The following is a 21,604-nucleotide window of genomic DNA, read 5'->3' on the forward strand; positions in this document are numbered from 1 at the left end:
GAGAGGATAGATAAGGATGTAGTTTCTGCAGTTTGGGGAGGATAGTTAAGGATGTGGTTTCTGCAGTTTGGAGAGGATAGATAAGGATGTGGTTTCTGCAGTTTGGAGAGGATAGATAAGGTTGTGGTTTCTGCAGTTTGGTTGAGGATAGATAAGGATGTGCTTTCTGCAGTTTGGTGGAGGATAGATAAGGATGTGGTTTCTGCAGTTTGGAGAGGATAGATAAGGATGTGGTTTCTGCAGTTTGGTTGAGGATAGGTAAGGATGTAGTTTCTGCAGTTTGGAGAGGAGAGATAAGGATTTAGTTTCTGCAGTTTGGAGAGGATAGATAAGGATGTGGTTTCTGCAGTTTGGGAGAGGATAGATAAGGATGTACTTTCTGCAGTTTGGAGAGGAGAGATAAGGATTTAGTTTCTGCAGTTTGGAGAGGATAGATAAGGATGTGGTTTCTGCAGTTTGGGAGAGGATAGATAAGGATGTGGTTTCTGCAGTTTGGGAGAGGATAGATAAGGATGTGCTTTCTGCAGTTTGGAGAGGATCGATAAGGATGTGGTTTCTGCAGTTTGGAGAGGATAGATAAGGATGTGCTTTCTGCAGTTTGGAGAGGATTGATAAGGATGTGGTTTCTGCAGTTTGGGAGAGGATAGATAAGGATGTGGTTTCTGCAGTTTGGAGAGGATAGATAAGGATGTGGTTTCTGCAGTTTGGAGAGGATAGATAAGGATGTGCTTTCTGCAGTTTGGAGAGGATCGATAAGGATGTGGTTTCTGCAGTTTGGGAGAGGATAGATAAGGATGTGGTTTCTGCAGTTTGGGAGAGGATAGATAAGGATGTGGTTTCTGCAGTTTGGGAGATGATAGATAAGGATGTGGTTTCTGCAGTTTGGAGAGGATAGATAAGGATGTGGTTTCTGCAGTTTGGAGAGGATAGATAAGGATGTGGTTTCTGCAGTTTGGAGAGGATCGATAAGGATGTGGTTTCTGCAGTTTGGGAGAGGATAGATAAGGATGTGGTTTCTGCAGTTTGGGAGATGATGGAGAAGGATGTGCTTTCTGCAGTTTGGAGAGGATCGATAAGGATGTGGTTTCTGCAGTTTGGGAGAGGATAGATAAGGATGTGCTTTCTGCAGTTTGGTTGAGGATAGATAAGGATGTGGTTTCTGCTGTTTGGGAGAGGATAGATAAGGATGTGGTTTCTGCAGTTTGGGAGATGATAGATAAGGATGTAGTTTCTGCAGTTTGGAGAGGATAGATAAGGATGTGGTTTCTGCAGTTTGGAGAGGATAGATAAGGATGTGCTTTCTGCAGTTTGGAGAGGATAGATAAGGATGTAGTTTCTGCAGTTTGGAGAGGATAGATAAGGATGTAGTTTCTGCAGTTTGGAGAGGATAGATAAGGATGTCGTTTCTGCAGTTTGGAGAGGATAGATAAGGATGTGGTTTCTGCAGTTTGGTTGAGGACAGATAAGGATGTGGTTTCTGCAGTTTGGAGAGGATAGATAAGGATGTAGTTTCTGCAGTTTGGGGAGGATAGTTAAGGATGTGGTTTCTGCAGTTTGGAGAGGATAGATAAGGATGTGGTTTCTGCAGTTTGGAGAGGATAGATAAGGATGTGGTTTCTGCAGTTTGGTTGAGGATAGATAAGGATGTGCTTTCTGCAGTTTGGTGGAGGATAGATAAGGATGTGGTTTCTGCAGTTTGGAGAGGATAGATAAGGATGTGGTTTCTGCAGTTTGGAGTGGATCGATAAGGATGTGGTTTCTGCAGTTTGGAGAGTGTAGATAAGGATGTGGTTTCTGCAGTTTGGAGTGGATAGATAAGGATGTGGTTTCTGCAGTTTGTTTGAGGATAGATAAGGATGTGCTTTCTGCAGTTTGGAGAGGATAGATATGGATGTAGTTTCTGCAGTTTGGAGAGGATAGATGAGGATGTAGTGTGCGAAGATGTTTCTTTGAATTGTGCAGAGATGTTCCATTGAAGTCCGCGGAGATGTTCCATTGAAGTCCGTGGAGAAGTTCCATTGAAGCCCGCAGAAATGCTGCATTGAAGTGTGCGGAGATGTTACACTGAAGTCCGCGGAGCTGTTCCCTTGAAGTCCGCGGAGATGCTGCATTGAAGTGTGCGGAGATGTTCCATTGAAGTCCGCGGAGATGTTTCATTGAAGTCCGCGGAGATGCTGCATTGAAGTGTGCGGAGATGTTGCACTGAAGTCTGCGTAGATGTTAATTTGAAGTCTGCAGAGATGTTCCATTGAAGTTTGCGGAGATGCTGCATTGAAGTGTGCGGAGATGTTACATTGAATTCTGTGGAAATGTTACATTGAAGTGTTCGGAGATGTTACATTGAAGTCTGTGGAGATGTTACATTGAAGTCTGTGGAGATGTTACATTGAAGTCTGTGGAGATACTACACTGAAGTGTGTGGAGATGTTCCATTGAATTCTGTGGAAATGTTACATTGAAGTGTGCGGAGATGTTACATTGAAGTCTGTGGAGATGTTACATTGAAGTCTGTGGAGATGTTACATTGAAGTCTGTGGAGATACTACACTGAAGTGTGTGGAGATGTTCCATTGAATTCTGCGGAGATGTTGCATTGAACTGTGCGGAGATGTTACATTGAATTCTGTGGAGATGTTACATTGAAGTGTGCGGAGATGTTACAGTGAATTCTGTGGAGATGTTACATTGAAGTGTGCGGAGATGTTACATTGAATTCTGTGGAGATGTTACATTGAAGTGTGCGGAGATGTTACATTGAATTCTGTGGAGATGTTACACTGAAGTGTGCGGAGATGTTGTTTAGCTTACGGATTTTTCAATTCAAACTGGGTGGGAAGGCCGTGTGTAACTGCACAAGGACAGAAATGAATGGAATACAACCTGCAATTCATGTTGGATTGTACTTTTTCATTTAGACAATTTGACAATTAGACTGAGTGGATATTTCACTCCATTCTTTAACTCCTCTCTGAATTTTCTCTGGGTCCCTGCATAAATAAACGGATTGACGCAGGAACTCAAAAGCTGAAGCATATATCCACCTTCCTGCAGAATAACATTTGCTTCATTGAAATTGGAACCAGAAAAATAATTTAATTTTGCAATTCGGACATAAAGGAAATTTATAAGGGATAGAGAATATAACAGGATGAAACTGCCCGAGATGGCGAAGAGTAAAACGATGGACTTTCTCCGCTTCTCCATCTCTGGGTCACTCTGAGTCTCTCCATTGCTGTGGGCCCGGAGTCTCCTGCGTGCTCTGCTGGCTGCCAGAATGTGCCTGACAGTCAGAGCATTGAGCAGTAAAATCAGAATGAATGGGAGACATGGACTTAAGATGCGGCGAATCCAGTCATATGCCGCCCATGCAAGTGAATTATAAAATATTAATTTTATGCTGCAGAACCAGGGTATATTGTTAATTATATACAATGGTTCAAATATAAAATACCAGAAGGTATTTTTTAAACAGCTCAGTGTGCAGACTGCTCCTAAAACACGTGCCGCTGTTTTCTGAGTGCAATATTTTATTTTCAGCTTCTGGCAACATATGGCCGTAAATCTATCAAAGGTGAAAGCGACCGTTAACCAGACAGAACAGTCTATGATTGTAAAGTTTAGGGCAATATGCAGACTGCATACGGGTGTGATGGACAGGAAATTGAGCGGGAAATAAATACTTGCAATCCGGTTTAATATCACAACGGTGATCAGGACCAGGAGATCTGTCACTGCCATGGACACCAGGTAGTAAGTAATACATCTGGAGAGACCGCATCTTCCTCGGGACAGGATCACAATCACTGCCAGGTTAGCTGTAACAGAGACAGAGAGACTGAGAGAAAGAGGGAGAATGTTCATGTGTGAGCGAGTGAGAATAGGAAAATTACTGGTCTGACTCCTGACAAAACCAGAACAGAATTCTGTGTGCAATTTGCAGTTTTGTAACATGATCTGGAGTGGAAAACTATCCCTTAACCTCCAGGCATTTGTTTTTGCATTTAAAATAATCAGACAGGTCAATAACATTGGAATGTAAAATAATGCAATCAAACATAATGGAGAACAAGAAGGCATCGGAATTTAAAATACATTATATCCTGCTGAGGATCGAAAAGGCCCTAATCCGACGAATTACTGTAAAATGATTCGCTGTTACTAAATTTGACTGTCAACCTGTTTGAAAAGATGCACCATCAAAGGGAACAAAATGGACTATTAATCAGTCACTTTCTGGAAAGGATGTTGTCCCCTGGGAACATCCATGCCAATCAGCACCAGCAGAACTGGCAGATTATGAGGTCTCATTCAGAGAAAGATACCTTCTACAATGCAGCACATCCTCATATGGAGAAAAAAATTGAAGATGTGAACAGTTTGGGACATTGCAAGTGGCTGGGACTGGAAGAAACATTTGGAGTCAGTCGTGGTCACTGTCAAACAGTCAGCAGTAGTTACTGTGGAAGAGGAGAGCCGGGCTGAAGCAGTGAGATTAGAGACTGAGAGCAGAAACATTGCACTCTGTAAGTTTAGGATAAGTGCAGACTCATTCACAAAAAAGGCACTTGTTACATTGCTTATATTTCTGTGAATAACTCGATGTCTAATAAAGTCCCTTCAATGAATTCACTCATTAAATTCAGTCAGGAATTATTTAATTGTTGAATAATTTCAATGTGAATCATTTTGCAAATCAGCCAGCCACTGTCAATGTCATTAATACAGTGGAACTCGATGCACAGTGTGGGAACTAATAATTCACACACAGTAACAGTATCAATGACACCATAGAACTCAATTTCCAGCATGATAACAGTGTGATAATTCACCCACAATAACAGTATCAATAACACAATAGAACCACATTTACACCATAACAGTGTGATAGTTCTCCCACAGTAACAGTGTCAATAACACAATAGAACCACATTTACACCATGATAACAGTGTGATAATTCACCCACAATAACAGTATCAATAACACAATAGAACCACATTTACACCATAACAGTGTGATAGTTCTCCCACAGTAACAGTGTCAATAACACAATAGAACCACATTTACACCATGATAACAGTGTGATAATTCACCCACAGTAACAGTATCAATAACACAATAGAACCACATTTACACCATGATAACAGTGTGATAATTCACCCACAGTAACAGTCTCAATAGCACAATCTTTTGGGCCTCCTTATCTCGAGAGACAATGGATACGCGCCTGGAGGTGGTCAGTGGTTTGTGAAGCAGCGCCTGGAGTGGCTATAAAGGCCAATTCTGGAGTGACAGGCTCTTCCACAGGTGCTGCAGAGAAATTTGTTTGTTGGGGCTGTTGCACAGTTGGCTCTCCCCTTGCGCCTCTGTCTTTTTTCCTGCCAACTACTAAGTCTCTTCGACTCGCCACAATTTAGCCCTGTCTTTATGGCTGCCCGCCAGCTCTGGCGAATGCTGGCAACTGACTCCCACGACTTGTGATCAATGTCACACGATTTCATGTCGCGTTTGCAGACGTCTTTATAACGGAGACATGGACGGCCGGTGGGTCTGATACCAGTGGCGAGCTCGCTGTACAATGTGTCTTTGGGGATCCTGCCATCTTCCATGCGGCTCACATGGCCAAGCCATCTCAAGCGCCGCTGACTCAGTAGTGTGTATAAGCTGGGGATGTTGGCCGCTTCAAGGACTTCTGTGTTGGAGATATAGTCCTGCCACCTGATGCCAAGTATTCTCCGAAGGCAGCGAAGATGGAATGAATTGAGACGTCGCTCTTGGCTGGCATACGTTGTCCAGGCCTCGCTGCCGTAGAGCAAGGTACTGAGGACACAGGCCTGATACACTCGGACTTTTGTGTTCCGTGTCAGTGCGCCATTTTCCCACACTCTCTTGGCCAGTCTGAACATAGCAGTGGAAGCCTTACCCATGCGCTTGTTGATTTCTGCATCTAGAGACAGGTTACTGGTGATAGTTGAGCCTAGGTAGGTGAACTCTTGAACCACTTCCAGAGCGTGGTCGCCAATATTGATGGATGGAGCATTTCTGACATCCTGCCCCATGATGTTCGTTTTCTTGAGGCTGATGGTTAGGCCAAATTCATTGCAGGCAGACGCAAACCTGTCGATGAGACTCTGCAGGCATTCTTCAGTGTGAGATGTTAAAGCAGCATCGTCAGCAAAGAGGAGTTCTCTGATGAGGACTTTCCGTACTTTGGACTTCGCTCTTAGACGGGCAAGGTTGAACAACCTGCCCCCTGATCTTGTGTGGAGGAAAATTCCTTCTTCAGAGGATTTGAACGCATGTGAAAGCAGCAGGGAGAAGAAAATCCCAAAAAGTGTGGGTGCGAGAACACAGCCCTGTTTCACACCACTCAGGATAGGAAAGGGCTCTGATGAGGAGCCACCATGTTGAATTGTGCCTTTCATATTGTCATGGAATGAGGTGATGATACTTAGTAGCTTTGGTGGACATCCGATCTTTTCTAGTAGTCTGAAGAGACCACGTCTGCTGACGAGGTCAAAGGCTTTGGTGAGATCAATGAAAGCAATGTAGAGGGGCATCTGTTGTTCACGGCATTTCTCCTGTATCTGACGAAGGGAGAACAGCATGTCAATAGTCGATCTCTCTGCACGAAAGCCACACTGTGCCTCAGGGTAGACGCGCTCGGCCAGCTTCTGGAGCCTGTTCAGAGCGACTCGAGCAAAGACTTTCCCCACTATGCTGAGCAGGGAGATTCCACGGTAGTTGTTGCAGTCACCGCGGTCACCTTTGTTTTTATAGAGGGTGATGATGTTGGCATCGCGCATGTCCTGGGGTACTGCTCCCTCGTCCCAGCACAGGCATAGCAGTTCATGTAGTGCTGAGAGTATAGCAGGCTTGGCACTCTTGATTATTTCAGGGGTAATGCTGTCCTTCCCAGGGGCTTTTCCGCTGGCTAGGGAATCAATGGCATCACTGAGTTCCGATTTGGTTGGCTGTATGTCCAGCTCATCCATGACTGGTAGAGGCTGGGCTGCATTGAGGGCAGTCTCAGTGACAGCATTCTCCCTGGAGTACAGTTCTAGGTAGTGCTCAACCCAGCGGTCCATCTGTTTGCGTTGGTCAGTGATTATGTCCCCCGATTTAGATTTGAGGGGGGTGATCTTCTTGATGGTTGGCCCAAGAGCTCTCTTCATGCCATCATACATTCCTCTGATGTTTCCGGTGTCTGAGGCCAGCTGAATATGACTGCATAGGTGTTGCCAGTAGTCGTTTGCGCAACGCCTAGCTGTTCTTTGTGCAGTACTTCTGGCTGCTTTAAGTGCTGCGGATGTTAAATCGCTGGGGGCTTTCTTGTAGTTCAAAAGTGCAATGCGCTTAGCGGCTATGACAGGTTCCAGCTCTTCATTATGAGATTGAAACCAGTCTGCATTTCTCTTCGCACTTTTGCCGTAGGTGGTCAAAGCTGACTCATAGATGGCGTCTCTGATGTGGGCCCACTTGGTCTCAGCATCCCCTGTGGGAGTGTTTTGAAGGGCTGTTACAAGTGAATTTAGAAATTTTTGTAACAGCTGTGGGTGAGAAATTCTGCTCGTGTTGATGCGCGGGTGGCCCTTCTGCTTGGAATGATGCAACTTCTTTGGTCTGAGTCTAACCTTGCTGCACACCAGGGAGTGGTCGGTGTCGCAGTCCGCACTGTGGAAGCTGCGTGTGATCTGAACACTGTTTAAGGCGGCTCGCCTTGTGACAATGAGGTCTAGCTGGTGCCAACGACGTGATCTTGGGTGCCTCCATGAAACCTGGTGACAGGGTTTAGTGTGAAAGAACGAGTTGGTGATGCAGAGGTTATGATAGGTACACAGCTCAAGCAGTCTCTGCCCGTTCTCATTCATCCTTCCAACGCCATAGCGCCCAAGGCAGGAGGGCCATGAGTCATGGTCGGCCCCAACCCTGGCATTAAAGTCCCCCAGCAGGAATAGGTGTTCGGTGTTGGGGATGCTGCTAATGATGTTATGGAGTTGTTCATAGAACTGGTCTTTAGCTTCAGGTGCGGAACAGAGTGTTGGAGCATAGATGCTGAGTAGGTGTACTGGACCAGAGGTGGTGAGCAGTCGGATGGACAGTATGCGTTCCGAGCCATTTGAGGGAGGCTCTATCATGCTGAGCAAGGAGTTTCTGATGGCGAAGCCCACTCCATGCTGTCTTGGTTCTTCAGGATCCCTGCCCTGCCAGAAGAAGGTGTAGTCTTGCTCTGCTAGAGAGCCACTCGCGGGGAGGCGAGTCTCCTGAAGTGCTGCAATGTCCACATTGAGTCTACTGAGCTCGTTGTTAATGATGGCGGTCTTCCGAGAATCGTTGATTTGTGTAAGGTCTTCCAACAGGCCAGGACACATAGTTCTGATGTTCCAGCTTGCAAAGCGAAGGGCTGGTACCTTCTTTCCTTTTTTCATGTTGTTTGGTGCGGTGTATCAGTCCACCTTTCGGGCAATGACCCTGAGCTCCAAGCACCCATTGAAGCAGGCAGACTGTGGCGGGACAGAACCTTATTGACCGGGGGCTGCCCGGTTTGAGGCGGGCGGTAGCTGTCCAGTGAGGTGCAATGACCTCTCCCACCGACAAAGGCAACCCGTGGCGCCCAGTTTCTATGCCAATTTATCTGGACTTATAACCCGTAACTGCTGCCTTCCGTGTTGTTTCAGTCGCTGTGAGGCAACTATGGAGTGACCTCTCCATGGCGCATGCCTGGGCAAATTTATGGAGGTTGAGAGTTGCCCAGTCGTCAAAACCCCCCTCTCGGCCTTTCTGGTGGGGTCCAAAGGAGTGCAGGACACGACGTTTGGCACCAGTATGGCTGCAGGAACTGCCGGAAACATGCCAAAGGTGACACATGACCGCCTACGGGGTTCCGCTCCGGATTTTCTGTTAGGGTTTACTCCCTTAGCCTTGGTCTCTCCCGAGACGCCCACAAGGCAGTGGGGTTGTTGGGGCCCCTACACAGGTGTAGGATGGTGCCGGTGGGAGGAGGGGATGCAAGGGGGAGGGGTAGAGGGAGGGGGTGGGGGGGGGTGCAGGGGAAGGGGGTGCGGGGTGAAGATGGTGCGAGGGGGGGGCGGGCTGGGACGGGGTTGTGAGGGGGTGAGCTGAGAGGGTGGAGCAGGGAAGGGGACGGGGGTGGGGGGGTGGAAGGGGGGTAAAGGGGGGGGAGGGGGGAATAGCACAATAGAACTACATTTACACCGTGATAACAGTGTGATAATTCACCCACAGTAAGTGTCAATAACACAATAGAACCACATTTACACCATAACAGTGTGATAGTTCTCCCACAGTAAGAGTGTCAATAACATCATAAAACGACATTTACACCGTCAAATAGCACATGTCACGGGGAGAATGCATACAGCTAGAAGCACTAAATTATACATGTAAACAGAAGAAATTACACTCGTTAATTGTGAGTGCCTGGAACTTGCTGCCGGGGGAGGTGCTGGAAGCAGGTACGATAGCGATGTTTAAGAGGCATCTTGACAAATACATGAATAGGATGGGAATACAGGGATACAGACCCTGGAAGTGCAGAAGTTTTTAGTTTAGACAGGCATCATGATCGGCGCAGGTTTGGAGGGCCGAATGGCCTGTTCCTGTGCTGTACTGTTCTTTGTTCTTTAATGGGAAAATAATACCGCTGAAGGGGAGAAATTGTGCTGCTAAAGTGGAAAGTGATATTGGAAAGTGGGAGAAATTACGCTGGTAAGCTAAAGAAATTATACGAGTAATGTGGAGAAATGACACTTCTAAAAGGGGAACATTATAGCATTAATGACAAAAAAATTATATCAGTAAATTTCCAACAAATTATATCATTAAAATGGAGAAATAATACAGTTAGAGTGGAAAAATGATTCTGCAAAAAGGAGAAATTTTACCAATTGGAGGGATATATTCCCATCAAAGGGGTGAAAGGATATCCATAATGTGGAGAAGCCCTAGTGGTAAGTTAGAGCAGTGACAAAGCTAATCAATGATTTCCATAACTATTAACTAAGCACAATACTTTACCTGGAACCCCGATAGCTGCAAGGACGGGATAATAAATGGCAAACACCAGATCTTTTGCTGAGCCATGCATTTCTATCAGAAGCTCTGAGTGCACTCTGAATTGCACTCAAAGATTTATTGTCATATTTATACCTGATGTCAGGCTCCAGGGTGATAATTAGATGGCTTGATGCTTTACATCAAGTACTTTAATTGAAACAAACAGATTTGTGCAGCTGCTACGAGACTCATGTTTTGGTTTTGATGGAATGGAATGTTTCTCAAGGGATATGACATGGCTCAAAAGTGAAATACCCAGAGATTACAATATGATCCTAGTTACAGTTAAGATAATAAAAAGTTTAACAAGCAGTTGCAATAGTGAACATGAACCTTGTATATGATGAATCCCTGGGTTTAAACCCTTTAACAAGGGGAGAGCCAACATGGACTCCAAGATCCCTCTGTTCCACCACACTACCAAGAATTTTGTCTTTAAGCCTGTATTCTGCATTCAAATTCGATCTTCCAAAATGAATCACTTCACACTTTTCCAGGTTGAACTCCATCTGCCACTTCTCAGCCCAGCTCTGCATCCTGTCAATGTCCCGTTGCAACCTACAACAGCCTTCCACACTATCCACAACTCCAGCAATCTTCATGTCATCGGCGAACTTGCTAACCCAGCCTTCCACTTCCTCATCCAAGTCATTTATAAAAATCAAATAGAGTAGAGATCCCAGAACAGATCCCTACGGAACACCACTGGTCACAGAGCTCCATGCTGAGTACTTTCCATCTACTACCACCCTCTGTCTTCTATGGGCCAGCCAATTTTGTATCCAGACAGCCAACTTTCCCTGTCTCCCATGCCTCCTTACTTTCTGAATGAGCCTACAATGGGGAACCTTATCAAACGCCTTGCTAGAATCCATATACACCACATCCACTGCTCTTCCTTCATCAATGTGTTTTGTCACATCTTCAAAGAATTCAATAAGGCTTGTGAGGCATGACCTGCCCCTCACAAAGCCATGCTGACTGTCTCTAATCAAACCATGCTTTTCCAAATAATCATAAATCCTGTCTCTCAGAATATTCTCCAATAATTTGCCCACTACCGACGTAAGACTGACTGGTCTATAATTCCCAGGGTTATCCCTATTCCCTTTCTTGACCAAGGGAATAACATTTGCCACCCTCCAATCATCCGGTAATACTCCAGTGGACAGTGAGGATGCAAAGATCAACGCCAAAGGCACGGCAATCTCTTCCCTCGCTTCCCGTAATATGCTTGGGTATATCCCATCTGGTCCCGGGGACTTATCTGTCCTCATATCATTCAAAATTCCCAGCACATCCTCCCTCTTAACCTCAACCTGTTCGAGCATATCAGCCTGTTCCACGCTGTCCTCACAAACGACCAGGTCCCTCTCACTGGTGAATACTGAAGCAAAGTATTCATTTAGGACCTCCCCTACCTCCTCCGACTCCAGGCACAAGTTCCCTCCACTATCCCTGATCGGCCCTACCCTTACTCTGGCCATCCTCTTGTTCCTCACGTAAGTGTAGAACGCCTTGGGATTTTCCTTAATCCTACCTGCCTAGACTTTTTCATGTCCCCTTCTAGCTCTCCTAAGCCCATTCTTCAGTTCCTTCCTGGCTACCTTGTAACCCTCTAGAGCCCTGTCTGATCCTTGCTTCCTCAACCTTAAATAAGCTTCCTTCTTCCTCTTGACTAGCTGTTCCACATCTCTTGTCATCCAAGGTTCCTTCACCCTACCATCCCTTCCCTGATGAGAGACTGAGTAAATTGGGTCCATATTCTCTGGAGTTTAGACGAATGAGAGGCGATATCGTTGAAACATTCGTGATTCTGAAGGGGCTGGATGATGTAGATACTGAGAGGTTGGTAGTTTCCCCTGGCTCATGTATCTAGAACAAGGGAGCACAGTTTCAGGATAAGGGGCCAATCATTTAGGACTGAGATGAGGAGCAATTTCTTCACTCAAAGGGTAATGAATATTTGAAATTCTCTACCCCAGAAGATTACGGTTGTGATAACATTGAACATAAAGGTTGAGATAGACAGATTTTTGGTCTCCGAGGGAATCAAAGGATAAGGGGAGTGGGCGACAAAGTGAAGTTGAAGCCCAAGATCAAACATGATCATATTGAATGGTGAAGCAGATTCGATGGGCCACATGGTCTACTCCTGCTCCTATTTCTTATGTTCTAATGGTGTCATGTTCTTATGTGCTCCACCTCTCTACATCTCTCTCTCTCTCGTCCTTGAGCGCTGTCCTCAAACTCAACTTCTTTAAACACGTTTTCGGTCGCTTGTCCCAATATCAGCGTGTGTGACTTGGTGATTGATAACACTCCTGTGAAGCATCTTGTGTTGTTTTACTACATTACAGGTGCCATGTGAATACAAGTTAATGTTGTTTCTATCAAAGAATCATACAATAGCACAGCACGGAAGAAGGAAGCCTGTCGGTCCATCGAGACTGCGCCAACTATTTTGAAGAGCAGCCCAGGTAGAAACACTCCCTTGCTTTTTTCTCCATATCTCTGCACTTCTTTCTCCTTCATTTTTTTTCCCAATTCACATTTGAAGGCTACGATTGAATTTGAATCCACCACCCTATCAGATTACAAATCCCAGCAACTCATTGTGTAAAAAGATTTTCCCTCATGCCACCTCTGGTTCTTTTGCCAAGCGCCTAAAGTCTGTGCTATAAGAGTTGTGGCTATGGCTGTTTACTGCACTTCGGGAAGATATACAGTCGCATTCCCCAAGGTTCACTGCTCTGACCATTGTTGTTCTTGATGTATAATAATGGCTTATATTTGAGGGTAGAGGGAATAATTTAAAACATTGTAGATGACAATAACTTTGAAAATGTAGTAAACAGTGACAAAGATACTAATAATCATCAAGAGGACATAGAGAGGCTGGTGGATTTGGCGGAAACATGACAACGGAATTTACTGCAAAAAAGTGTGAGGTGCTCCATTGTTGTAGGAATAATTAGAATTAGAACATTACAGCGCAGTACAGGCCCTTCGGCCCTCGATGTTGCGCCGATCATCTGACCTACACTATTCCATTTACATCCATATGTCTATCCAATGACCACTTAAATGCCCTTAAAGTTGGCGAGTCTACTACTGTTGCAGGCAGGGCGTTCCACGCCCCTACTACTCTCTGCATAAAGAAACTACCTCTGACATCTGTCCTATATCTTTCACCCCTCAACTTAAAGCTATGTCCCCTCATGTTTGCCATCCTCATCCGAGGAAAAAGACTCTCACTATCCACCCTATCTAACCCTCTGATTATCTTGTATGTCTCTATTAAGTCACCTCTCCTCCTCCTTCTCTCTAACGAAAACAACCCCAAGTCCCTCAGCCTTTCCTCGTAAGACCTTCCTTCCATACCAGGCAACATCCTAGTAAATCTCCTCTGCACCCTTTCCAAAGCTTCCACATCCTTCCTATAATGCGGTGACCAGAACTGCACGCAATACTCAAGGTGCGGCCTCACCAGAGTTTTGTACAGCTGCATCATGACCTCGTGGCTCCGAAACTCGATCCCCCTACTAATAAAAGCTAACACACCATATGCCTTCTTAACAGCCCTATTAACCTGGGTAGCAACTTTCAGGGATTTATGTACCTGGATACCAAGATCTCTCTGCTCATCTACACTACCAAGAATCTTCCCATTAGCCCAGTACTCTGCATTGCTGTTACTCCTTCCAAAGTGAATCACCTCACACTTCTCCGCATTAAACTCCATTTGCCATCTCTCAGCCCAGCTCTGCAGCCTATCTATGTCCCTCTGTACCCTACAACACCCTTCGACACTATCCACAACTCCACCGACCTTCGTGTCATCCGCAAATTTACTAACCCACCCTTCTACACCCTCATCCAGGTCGTTTATAAAAATGACAAACAGCAGTGGCCCCAAAACAGAACCTTGCGGTACACCACTAGTAACTAAACTCCAGGATGAACATTTGCCATCAACCACCACCCTCTGTCTTCTTTCAGCTAGCCAATTTCTGATCCAAAGCTCTAAATCACCTTCAACCCCATACTTCCATATTTTCTGCAATAGCCTACCGTGGGGAACCTTATCAAACGCCTTACTGAAATCCATATACACCACATCCACGGCTTTACCCTCATCCACCTGTTTGGTCACCTTCTCGAAAAACTCAATAAGGTTTGTGAGGCACGACCTACCTTTCACAAAACCGTGCTGACTATCGCAAATGAACTTATTCTTTTCAAGATGATTATAAATCCTGTCTCTTATAACCTTTTCCAACATTTTACCCACAACCGAAGTAAGGCTCACAGGTCTATAATTACCAGGGCTGTCTCTACTCCCCTTCTTGAACAAGGGGACAACATTTGCTATCCTCCAGTCCTCCGGCACTACTCCTGTCGACAATGACGACATAAAGATCAACAACAACGGCTCTGCAATCTCCTCCCTGGCTTCCCAGAGAATCCTAGGATAAATCCCATCTGGCCCAGGGGACTTATCTATTTTCACTCTTTCCAAAATTGCTAACACCTCCTCCTTGTGAATCTCAATCCCATCTAGCCTAGTAGGCTGTATCTCAGTAATCTCCTCGGCAACATTTTCTTTTTCTACTGTAAATACTGACGAAAAATATTCATTTAACGCTTCCCCTATCTCCTCTGATTCCGCACACAACTTCCCACTACTATCCTTGATTGGCCCTGTTCTAACTCTTATCATTCGTTTATTCCTGACATACCTATAGAAAGCCTTAGGGTTTTCTTTGATCCTATCCGCCAATGACTTCTCGTGTCCTCTCCTTGCTCTTCTTAGCCCTCCCTTTAGATCCTTCCTGGCTAGCTTGTAACTCTCAAGCGCCCTAACTGAGCCTTCACGTCTCATCCTAACATAAGCCGCCCTTTTCCTCTTGACAAGCGCTTCAACTTCTTGAGTAAACCACGGTTCCCTCGCTCGACAACTTCCTCCCTGCCTGACAGGTACATACTTATCAAGGACACGCATTAGCTGCTCCTTGAATAAGCTCCACATTTCGTTTGTGCCCATCCCCTGCAGTTTCCTTCACCATCCTACACATCCTAAATCTTGCCTAATCGCGTCATAATTTCCTTTCCCCCAGCTATAATTCTTGCCCTGCGGTATATACCTGTCCCTGCCCATCGCTAAGGTAAACCTAACCGAATTGTGATCACTATCGCCAAAGTGCTCACCTACATCTAAATCGAACACCTGGCCGGTACCCAGTACCAAATCCAATGTGGCATCGCCCCTGGTTGGCCTGTCCACATACTGTGTCAGAAAACCCTCCTGCACACACTGGACAAAAACAGACCCATCTAAAGTACTCGAACTATAGTATTTCCAGTCAATATTTGGAAAGTTAAAGTCCCCCATAACCACTACCCTGTTACTCTCGCTCCTGTCGAGAATCATCTTCGCTATCCTTTCCTCTACATTTCTGGAACTATTCGGAGGTCTATAGAAAACTCCCAACAGGGTGACCTCACCTCTCCTGTTTCTAACCTCAGCCCATACTACCTCAGTAGACGAGTCCTCAAACGTCCTTTCTGCCGCTGTAATACTTTCCTTGATTAACAATGCCACACCCCCCCCCTCTTTTACCCTCTTCTCTGTTCTTACTGAAACATCTAAATCCCGGAACCTGCAACATCCATTCCTGCCCCTGCTCTACCCATGTCTCTGAAATGGCCACAACATCAGGATACCAGGTACCAACCCATGCTGCAAGCTCACCCACCTTATTCCAGATGCTCCTGGCATTGAAGTAGACACACTTTAAACCAAGTTCTTGCTTGCCAGTGCCCTCTTGCGTCCCTGTAACCTTATCCCCTACCTCACTACTCTCAACAGCCTGTACACTGGAAATGAGGAGAGATATCAGGTGCTAAATCGTATAATATTAAAGCGAGTGAAAAAGCAGGGAGACCTTGGAGGTGCTTGTGCCCAAAACTTTGTAGGTGGCAGGATAGGTTAACAAAGCAGTTATTTTGTCATATGTGATCCTGGGTTTTATAATTAGAGACGTAGAGTGCAAAAACCAGGAAGTTATGATAAACCTTTGTTTAACACCTCTTCGGGCACAACTGGAGCATTATATCCAATGCTGGGTACCACACTTTAGAAAGGATGTGAAGGATTTAAAGAGGGTACAGAAGAGATTTGCTAGAATAATTTCAGGGAGGAGGAGCTCCAGTTTCGTAGAGAGACCAGAGAAGCTAGGGATGTTCTCCTTCAAGCAGGGAAGGCTATGAGACAATTTATTAGAGGCATATACAATCATAAACAGTTCAGATAGAATAAATAAAGACATTGTTTTCAATGGCTGAAGGATCAATAATCTCTGCCTTGCACAAATAGTTCCTTTTGTCTATTAATCTCTCATGCCTTCCACCCTATTACAGACTTTCCATTTTGCTTTTTCTTCCCCTCTCCCGTTTCCCTGCCTCTGTAATTGCTCAAAACCTGTTACATCTTTTTTTCCATGTCTCAGTTAAGGTTATTGACATGAAACATTCACTCCGTTTCGTTCTCCACAGGTATTCTCCGACTCGTTAGGAATTTTCAGCATTTTCTGTTTCTTTTTTATTTCGGATTTCCAGCATTTTGCTTTTGTCTCACAATTTTCTATCACTTAGCCAACTTTGTATCCATTCACCCCCAGTTTCTTTTATTCCATAGTCTTCAATTTTGCTAACACGCCTAATATTTAATCAAACACCATTTGAAAGTCCATAAGAACGGCATCAACTACAACTCAATCGCTTTGGCGAAAGATGATTTACCCTTAACAAAATGTGTGCTGGCTCTGCTTTATCAGTGCATGCCTGACCAAATGGTTATTAGTTTTCTCCCAGTTAATTGTTTCTAGGTGCTTCCCCACCACTGATGCTAAACTGACTGCCCTGTAATTGACAGTCTTATCCTTCTTCCCTTTTCTGTGCAAGGATATTTCATTTGCAATCCTCCATCCTTTGATACCACCCCTGTATCTCAGGAGGATTGGAAGATTGAGGTCAGAAGCTCTGCAATTTCTCTCCATACTTCCCTCAGCAACCATCTGGATCTGTTGAGTTAACCACTTCAAGGACTCCAGAATTTTTAGAATGTCCTATTTATCTATTTTATCTCATGCAGGATCGCAGCAACTTCCTTGTTTTGCCCATAACTTTGGCAAAGTCCTCTTCCTTGGTAAGCACCGATGAAAAGTATTCATCTAGTGCCTCAGGTATGCCTTCTTCCTTCACCAAAACATTTTCACTTTAGTCCCTAATCGACTCCATAACTCCTCTCACTTTTCCTTTTTTTTAATTTTAGCTCTGTCTCTTTGCACCTATTATTAATTTTTGACTCCCCTTTGTACTTTCTAATATTCAGCCTGATTCTCCCTTGTATTATCAAACCAATCTTTGACTCCAATGTACCCGGGATAGATTCCTGAAAATTGCTGAAATTTGTCCAGCTCCTGGTCAATATTTTTTATTTTAGATTGTTCCTTGTGCTTCTGCATAACTAATCTAAACATTCAAATACTATGATCACCATTCCTGAGGTGCTTCTCAATCGTGGCATTCCCCAGGACTAGATTTAGCAATGCCTCCTTCCTCAATTGGCAAGAAACATACTGATCAAAATAATGCTCCCGAACATACTTCAGACATTCCTTTCATCTCTGCCCTGAACATAATCACTACCTCATTCAATATTACTGTAATTTAAATCCCCCATTATCACTACTCTAGAATTCTTGCCTTCCTCATTAATTTTGCTTCAGATATGCTCCTTAATCTACTTTGCTATGAAATGTCATGTCCCCTGCTATTTTGTGGCCCATTAAATACATCAAGTATCGGAATAGCTCCTTCACTTTTTCTCAATTCCCACTAAGTAGATTCTGTCTTTGACCCCTGAAGGACATTTTTTGTTGTACTGCAAATTTTTTCTTCATCAAAACAGCTACCCACCTTTTTTCCTTCCCGTTCTTTCCTAAATGCCTTGCATCCATGAATGTTAAGCACACAATCGTTCTCTATTTTGAGCTGGGTCTCAGACATTGCCAGAGTCTCATATTCCCACATGGTGATTTGTGTCTGCAGCTCACCAATCATATTAACCACACTTCGTGTTTCCACACACATGCACTCCAAACATGCATGTGAATGTTCGGGTAATCGAGGAACAGCTATTCAATGTATCTTTACCCTGACCTAGGTGTTTGATGAATGGGATAAAATGTATGGATAATAGAGGATTAGCTGATCAAAGTATCTTTAATCTGCCCAAGATGTTATGTCAATGGGATAAAATGTATGTCATAGGGGATTGACAAATCAACGTAGATTTACCCTGCCCCAGGTTTTTGGTGAACGAACAGAATTCTAAACTAATGGAAGAAAAGCCACTGAAATTTACTTGGACCCAAGTGTATGGCGAACGAGACAGTATGTCGAGGTAATAGAGGAGTAGCTGTTCCATGTAGCTTTACCCTGTCAGGTGTTTGGGGAAAAGGACAGAATGTGGGAGGGTTAGAGGAATAACTGATCAATGTTATGAGTTAAATGCGAGGCTCAAAACAGTGATATGGGAGACTGGCATTTCCTTTCATGGGTCACTGGCTCCAGTACTGGGGAAAGAGGGAGCTGTTTAATTGGGATGAGTACAGTTAAACTGGACTGGGACTAATATCCAGGTGAATCCAATAACTAGGGATGTGAATGGGGCTTTAAGATAAAAAGTTGGAGTGGTTTAAAGTGATGATGAATTTATAAATGTAAAGAGAAAAGTAAAGGGCACAGAGCAGTGTTGTGATTTGGATAAAGTTATGTAGAATGTGACAGGAAGAGATGGAGTGTTTAACAGTAATACTGTATCAGTAAATAAGGCAAAAACAGGGGAAAATGGCACAAAGTTAAATTATTAAAAGCTCTTTATCTGAATGCCCAGACGATTTGTAACAAGATGAACAAGTTAATGGCACAAATAGAGATAAAATATTTGATCTAATAGCATTATTGAGACTTGGTTACATTGTGACTAAAGCTGGGAAATAAATATTGCAGGGTACATGACATTTCATAAACACAGACAAAATGGAAAATGAGGTCGGATAGCCCTGATAATAAAGGATCACAGGGACAGGAATAAGGAAGGATCTTGACTCGAAAGAGTATGGAACAAAATCCGTATGGTTAGAGATACAAAATAACAAGGAGAAGCTGAGACATGTGAAAGCAATTCACAGGCCTCCTACTAGCAGTTATACTGTTAGATATGGTATTAATCAAAGGCAACTAGAATGGACAACAAATGTCTGCCTTGCTAGAGACACACATCAAAAAATAAAAGGATCTTGTGACAAAGGTTGACATTGAACGGCCGAAACTTAACTGCACCCACCTTATAAAGACTGTGGCTACAAGAGCAGGTCAGAGGCTGGGTTTTTTTGTGGCAAGTAAGTCATCTCTTGACTCCCCAAAGCCTGTCCACACTGAATGCAACTTCACTAACTGAATCTTTACACACTAAATGTGAGCATGCTAAATTAGACGTGTCCGCACTGAATGTAACTGTGCAAAACTGGATGTTTCTACAATAAATATAACCCTGATGAACTGGGGCCGTCCATACCGAAAGTAACAGTGTAGTACTGGACCTGAGCACATGAGCAGTAACCGTGCTCAACTAGCCATCTGCACATTACATGTAATCAACCTGACCTGGACAGGATCATATTGGCAGTAACTGTGCTGAATTGGGCCTGTCCACATTCAATGGAACTGGGCGGAACTGAAGCTGCCCTCACTGAAAGTAATAATACAGAACTGGATCTGTCCACTGAGTGCGAATGTGCTGAACTGGAACTTGCGACACTGAATGTAAACTGTGCAGATCTGGACCAGTCTACACTCAACATCACCATGCTAATTGGACCTGTCTCTACCAAATGCAACAGTACTGTACTGAACTTGGGAAGCTAACACTGAATGCAATCGTGTTGAATTGGACTCAGAATTAGGATGCACAAATGGGCCCGTGCACCTGGAATGTAACTGGGCTGAACCCGTGAACACCGTGTGTAAACTGCGCTGAACTAAACCTGTGTCTCCTGACCGTAATGATGCTGAACTAGTGCACACAGACTATAACTGTGCTGAATGTGACCTCTCTTCACCACACTGACCTCGACCGGCCCACACTAACTGTAAATGTGCTCAACTGGACATGTCGCCACTGAATATAACTGTACTGAACTTAACAATCAATACTGAAGGCAACCCTGCTGAATTGGTCTTTCTACACAAAATATAAACATGCATAACTACGCCTATGCACATTAAAAGTACTGTGCTGACCTCGATCGGTCCACATTGGATACAGTCAGCTTCACTGAACTGGATGGACCGTCTCAGAGGGATTTGGAGTCAGATACATATGAAAGTACGGAAAATCCTCATCAGGGAACTCCTCTTTGCTGATGATGCTGCATTAACATCCCACACAGAAGAGTGTCTGCAGAGACTCATCGACAGGATTAGATAGGGTGGATAGTGAGAGTCTTTTTCCTCGGATGGTGATGGCAAACACAAGGGGACATAGCTTTAAGTTGAGGGGTGATAGATATAGGACAGATGTCAGAGGTAGTTTCTTTACACAGAGAGTAGTAGGGGCGTGGAACGCCCTGCCTGCAGCAGTAGTAGACTCGCCAACTTTAAGGGCATTTAAGTGGCCATTGGATAGACATATGGATGAAAATGGAATAGTGTAGGTCAGATGGTTTCACAGGTCGGCGCAACATCGAGGGCCGAAGGACCTGTACTGCGCTGTAATGTTCTAATTCTAATTCTAATTCAGGATTATGGCTGCCTGCAATGAATTTGGCCTAACCATCAGCCTCAAGAAAACGAACATCATGGGACAGGACATCAGAAATGCTCCATCCATCAATATCAGCGACCACGCTCTGGAAGTACTTCAAGAGTTCACCTACCTAGGCTCAACTATCATCAGTAACCTGTCTCTCGAGGCAGAAATCAACAAGCGCATGGGAAAGGCATCCACTGCTATGTCCAGACTGGCCAAGAGAGTGTGGGAAAATGGCGCACTGACACGGAACACAAAAGTCTGAGTGTATCAAGCCTGTGTCCGCAGTACCTTGCTCTACGGCAGCGAGGCCTGGACAACGTATGTCAGCCAAGAGCGACATCTCAATTCATTCCATCTTCACTGCCTCCGGAGAATCCTTGGCATCAGGTGGCAGGACCGTATCTCCAACACAGAAGTCCTCGAGGCGGCCAACATCCCCAGCATATACACACTACTGAGCTAGCGGCGCTTGAGATGTTTTGGTCATGTGAGCTGCATGGAAGATGGCAGGATCCCCAAGGACACATTGTACAGTGAGCTCATCACTGGTATCAGACCCACCGGCTGTCCATGTCTCCGCTTTAAAGATGTCTGCAAATGCGACATGAAGTCCTGTGACATTGATCACAAGTTGTGGGAGTCAGTTG

The sequence above is a fragment of the Heterodontus francisci genome, chromosome 32 (assembly GCF_036365525.1).
Source record: "Heterodontus francisci isolate sHetFra1 chromosome 32, sHetFra1.hap1, whole genome shotgun sequence".
In the NCBI taxonomy this organism is placed as follows: domain Eukaryota; kingdom Metazoa; phylum Chordata; class Chondrichthyes; order Heterodontiformes; family Heterodontidae; genus Heterodontus; species Heterodontus francisci.